This window comes from Numida meleagris, chromosome 11 (assembly GCF_002078875.1).
Source record: "Numida meleagris isolate 19003 breed g44 Domestic line chromosome 11, NumMel1.0, whole genome shotgun sequence".
Classification (NCBI taxonomy): Eukaryota; Metazoa; Chordata; class Aves; order Galliformes; family Numididae; genus Numida; species Numida meleagris.
This window is the reverse complement of record NC_034419.1, coordinates 17439683-17445429: the sequence shown is the minus strand read 5'-3', so window position 1 is coordinate 17445429 and position 5747 is coordinate 17439683. Positions and strand designations below refer to the sequence as shown.

Below are 5747 nucleotides of genomic sequence, written 5' to 3'. Positions count from 1 at the left end.
AGGAATATCTGTAATACCTAAGGCTACAAACATAATATATGCAATTAAATCTTAGATAATAACTTCTTAAACTTGCCTTTAATTTAAAATGACTCTGAAATGGAAATGGAATTTTATCCAATATAGCACCATTTAACTTATTAAGAAAGTTCTGTTGCATTTCTTTACTATGATAGATGCACATCTGAGCTCTTGTTTTATACCATGCACACCAGCACGGTGCCATTTTCTCATTTCTTCATGGGCTGCTAAAGGGGTTAGGGATGCAGTGGGGCTCTGTTCCTCACATTAGCAGCTTCCTGTGCTAATGTAGAAGGGGCAGTGGCACTAAGCACTCACTGCTCTCAGCCCTTTGCTGTGCCTCTGGTTTGCTGCTTGTCTTGTCCAGAAAAGGGGAGATAACTGATGGCAGTATCCTATTCTCTGTGGAGCTCTGCTGGTGACTGGGGTCATCCCGCATAAAGGCACTGAAAGAAAACAGCAGCGTTGTCCTGGGAAGCACAAATCAATACAAAAGTTGTACTATTCAATATCGGTAGCTTTCTTGGAGACTTAGAGAAATGAAGCTCTAATTGCAACTAACTTCCAAGATATGTGAAAGGTCAGAACATGCATTTGTATTTTAAATAGGTTTGTTTCATTCTGGCTGATTCTGAGCCGTTGTGCTTGGGGCCGACTGAGGTGGCTGTGTTTGGTGTGTAGGAGCAAGCAGCAGCGTGGCTCAAACACCATGAGTTTAATAGGGTGAGCATACTTTCTGTAATAGAGAATAATGGAGCAGCTTAGATCTACTAATGCATTTGTTACTTTATCCAGCAGAGCATAGCATGCTCTGTGTGTGGCAACCAATTAGCCTTGGTTAATTTTAGCGTTTAATACAGATGGCATTTTCTTGGAAAGATAAAGTTATGCATCAACTCCGCAAACTTCTTGTCAGGCTTACAAAGAAATGGGCTTGTGGACCACGAGCAGCAGGCAAAGGCTGAATTCGGGGAGGATGAACGTGATGCTGATCAGAAAGGCAAAGTGCTCTTCTTTCAGATGGATTCTGCCACAACTGTCCACGAAATTGTCATCTTCAGTCTTGCGGGGCTGATGCTCCCAAGTTACCAGATATAATTTACTCCTGTCATGCTGCAGTGCCAGGCTCTGTGCATGGGACACACACGTGTGTCTGAGGAGAAATTTAGCTATTCAATTAGCCTTTTCATAATGCTTTGAAGTAATTTTCTATCACCAGTGGTGAGGGATGTAACACAATCTGGAAATCCCTCCTTGAGCTCAATGCATCTGAAACAATAATAAAATGGATGGGGGAACATCAACAGTGAAATACAGTTGATTGCAGTACATTTTAGGAGGAAACAAGAGCACTGCTGCTCCTACTCCTAGGAGAACCTGTAGTTATGCACTTAAGGGCTCCATCAGCTGGCTCCAGACAGGCCAGGAATAGGACTTTAAGTGTGAGTGGCTACATGGAAATATGGGGTCAATGTGCATTAAAAGAGGAGTTGTCAGCAGGGAGTGGGAGGTGGTGGTCCCCCTCTACTCGGCTCTTGTGAGGCCCCATCTGGAGTACTGTGTCCAGGCCTGGGGCCCCCAGCACAAGAAGGACGTGGAGCTCTTGGAACGAGTGCAGAGGAGGGCGACCAAGATGATCAGAGGGCTGGAGCACCTCTCCTATGAGGAAAGGTTGAGGGAACTGGGCTTGTTCAGTTTGGAGAAGAGAAGGCTCCGGGGAGATCTCATTGTGGCCTTCCAATACTTGAAGGAAGCGTATAAACAGGAGGGGGATCGATTGTTTGTGAGGGTGGATAGCGATAGGACAAGGGGGAATGGTTTTAAGCTGAGACAGGGGAGATTTAGGTTAGATATTGGAGGAAGTTTTTCACACAGAGGGTGGTGATGCACTGGAACCGGTTGCCCAGGGAGGCTGTGGATGCCCCGTCCCTGGAGGTGTTCAAGGCCAGACTGGACGTGGCTCTGGGCGGCCTGGTCTAGTGGTTGGCGACCCTGCACTTGCCAGGGGGGTTGAGACTCAATGATCTTTGAGGTCCTTTTCAACCCAAGTCATTCTATGATTCTAGGATTCTATGAATGTTCCTCCTGCCTGCTTTCCCTATACCCCCCCCTCCTCAAGGGGTAAGGCTTAGAAGCTGAAGTGGGCCCTGAAGTCCCCAATAAATATCAGTTTTTATGCTGTAGGACAACTCTTACCTATACGAGACAGATATATGACAGCAATAGTAATTATTTTTAATTTGCATTTCAGTAGTCAGGTTATTGCATGTATAAAACTTCAATTATAATTTTAAAAGGCTGTTTGGATGTGTTCCAGCATGCACATTACAATGTGCGCAGTAAAAGATGAAATATCCATTGCCCCCCAAACTATCAAACCTTCAGTGCTCTCAATAAGCAGTAGTAGATTAAGTTTGGTGCGGGTGGTATTTCAGTATCAGGTGTGGCTTACAGAAAAAAGGAGCACAGCCACCAGCAGGAGGAGATTTACACTTATCCAAAGCAGAGTTGTTTACTAGCAAGTTGACAGAAGGAGATGACTTTCTGGTGTGACCTCAGGATAGACTAAGTAGTTTTATTTATTCACCCAAGTCATTTATTACCAAGTGGTCTATTTCAGATATTATGGACACCCCCATTTATGGTTTACCTTTGTTAGAATTGGATTGTGGTTTCAGATGACCGGATAGGAGTAAGACCTTCTTCCTTGTAAAGCTGAGTGAATCTGTAAGCAGTTGCTATTTTCCAGCACGTGTTCCAATATACCTGATGGATAGCAGAACACAGGAAGGGTATTTGCCAGGGCAAATAGAAAGACACACGGATGTAGAGAGGTGGAACTGTCTTCCAGTGATTGTTCAGGCACTGAAGACTGGTACTCAATAAAAGAATGGGTTTTTTTGGTTGAAGCCCTTGTACCCCAGGGAGTAGTGTCACAAATTTTAACACTCAATATATCATTTCACAACCTGATAATAATAGTAAAAAAAGGTAGCTGCTGCTAATCAGAATCTCATTTTACATATTGCCATGTGTCTGTCGTGGTTTTCAGAAAACTTACGCTGCAGTTAAAAGAAAACCACACTTCAAGCATTCCTACACGGTTTCAAATACTGCTATTAATAAGCTTTTCGTGGAATAAATATTGGGCAATTTAACGCAATTAAGATTTTTTGTAAGATATCTTTGAGTAAGGATAGAGCTTCAACGTTAAAGGTCAAGAAATTTGAGATTGTGAAAGAAATAAGCAAACTTATAGAAGTTTGTTTTAAACCAAAGGCTGGAAAGAAGCTGTAAGCATAGACTTCCCATTTTTTGCCTCCAGCAGAAAACTGTACAAACGATGCATGAAGTAGCACGAGACGGAAGACGGACTGTCAAGTGTTGCTGTATTTCACTTTTAACAAAGTGCATAGAAATTGCTGTAGACAAAGGGCATAACATGTCGGTATCTGCAAAGTTACATATTCACTGAACCCAGTTCCCCTCCTTGCTCATACGGGAGCATCATCTCGTCCTTTAAGCCACCGCTGCACCGAGCTCCATCGCTTTCATCTCTTCCTCCATGTCCAGGGAGACCAGAGTTCTGCACACTGACTGTGGGAGGAGCCTGCTCACACCTGCAGTCTTTCAGTAGTTTTTCAGGAAGGAAAACTCCACTAATCATATCGTTCTTTAATAATTTCTTTGTTGCCTTGAAGCACGCGCTCCTTTCGCTATCAGCATCTCTGCAGGGGAAACGCTGCCAGCAGGTGTGTGTTCACTGTGTGTCTCTGACAGCTTTTGCCATAGCAGCCTTCTAGCTGCAAGAGCTCCCCCAGAGGGCTGCATCTCCCTCCGTGCCTTAATTCTGACAATTTAGGGGCTCTGGGGGCTGTCTCAGCTACTCATGGGTGTGAAAGGGAGAAAAGAAATATGTTTCTGCAATCTTAGACACGCTTGATTTCTGTTCCAGTAACTTGCAGACTGAGTAGAAACAGAAAATCCAGCCTTGCTTGATTGTTCTTTAATCTCAAACAGTAGAGTACGGATTATCTCAGTGAATCTTGTGATGTATAATCATATTTTGGAATGATTTTTGTTTAAAAGAGAGCTTAAGAACTGTCAAACTACCAAAATGTATGAAGTATAGGAAGGTAAATAACATCAACGTGGCAGTTTCATTTTTGTCTATGATTGCTAGCAAGTCCCACAAGGATCATATCCTGACATGAAACCCAGGTTGCTGTCTGCCCATTACAAGTTTGTACAGTTGTTTTGATCCTTATCTCTTAATCATGGCTGTTTTCAGTTGGGATTTCCCCCCTGTTGTAGAGAATGCTTTATTTTCCTTAACATTTTAAAATAGTCAGAAACTCAAAGAGAAAATCCACTAAGGGCAAGCACAAGTTTCGCTTAAAATTCAGTGTCGCATCTGTATCTACCACGTGCACTCCTACCCGAGTTAATCTCTTATAACTGCCAGCTCTAATCTTTGAGCTGGCTGTGTGATAGGTTCATCTGCAAAGCACATGCTAACTTAACCAGACACGGATCTGCAAGTTATACTGAAAGGCTTACAACTCTGTTATTGGCATCATCAGCACAAGTTTCCGGATCAGTGCCGATCCATGTAGACATTCATATATATATTTAAAAAACTTTCCAACATATCTGTATTTTCTAAATGAATTTTTGCGTAATGATAATGAAATATTTCTCCATCAGAAGATGTTTGTGTACTCAATTGCCTACAAGTTAAGAGTAATATGGCAATATGACTCATTCATCAACATTTACGTCTTCGTGTGTACAAATTTAGGCTTTTTTTCAGGCACCTATAAACTATCCATATGTACCTGGATGGGTACAAACTGTAGATGTCGCTTGAACTGCCTGAACCTCTAGCACCAAAATCACAAGCTTGGAAATTCCTCTTTTCAGCATTTAATGGGATTGTAGCAGATGGGAAACTTTTTCTAGTTGTGCTGTTTAAGACATCCCTGTGAGATGTACTTCTTTCGCTATACTGTTTTTTTTTCCTACAGATAATCAGCAAAATGGGCTTATAAAAACCCAAGCCACCATCACTTCTGTTTATAAATGTAGCAGCAAGTCTTAAAGTGAATGTAATCAGAGTTTTCACAGGTGTCTTTCCTGAAGGGCAATAATAATAGTCGATTTTGAGAAACTTTCGTACCTGGGAGCTTAAAACGTCCTTGCCGAAAACCTCCTCAGCTCTGCCACATGTTTTGCAGCACTTCTGCCAAAAGATAAGCATGAAAGAAAAAGATAGGAACACAAAGAGTTTTGCTCAGTACATTCAGAAATGCAGAGAATATTAGTTCATGTACATTTGTGGCCAAATCGAGCCCCTGCGGCTTACCCCACCTACCACCATACTGCAGCTCGTGGTCCTCAGCCCATGCTTGGGCTGTGCTGATAGCAGCAGGGAGCCTGGACCTTTTGAAGAAGGTTTCTTTATGCTGTGTTCTAAATCTTGCCCAAATTGCCACCTTCTGCTTAGGTTAATTGGGATCAGTTGAGATTTTTTTAGGGCCAGGGAGATAAGAAGGACCCGTTTCCTGTCTTCTCTCTCTTTAAAGGGTGCTCCTTCTCCAAACCACCAGAGGAGAAAATAAATGACACCCAGAGTGCTTTGAACATGCATGTGCTAGGGCTGATGCATTTGGCATGTATAATAATTGCCTTCTTTCCAGTTGCTATGAAGGAGCAAGCCAACAATA

General features: G+C 42.6%; 1 long non-coding RNA gene across 2 annotated transcripts; it reads right to left on the bottom strand.

The window, feature by feature from the left end:
* Positions 773–5498, bottom strand: LOC110405058. Of its 2 annotated transcripts, none has more exons than XR_002442656.1 (4): positions 5387–5498; positions 5201–5263; positions 2672–2787; positions 773–1290 (listed from the first exon to the last, which is right to left on the bottom strand). It is a non-coding gene; the product is annotated as an uncharacterized LOC110405058 (long non-coding RNA). The 2 variants fall into 2 exon arrangements; XR_002442657.1 differs by having other exon boundaries at positions 5396–5498.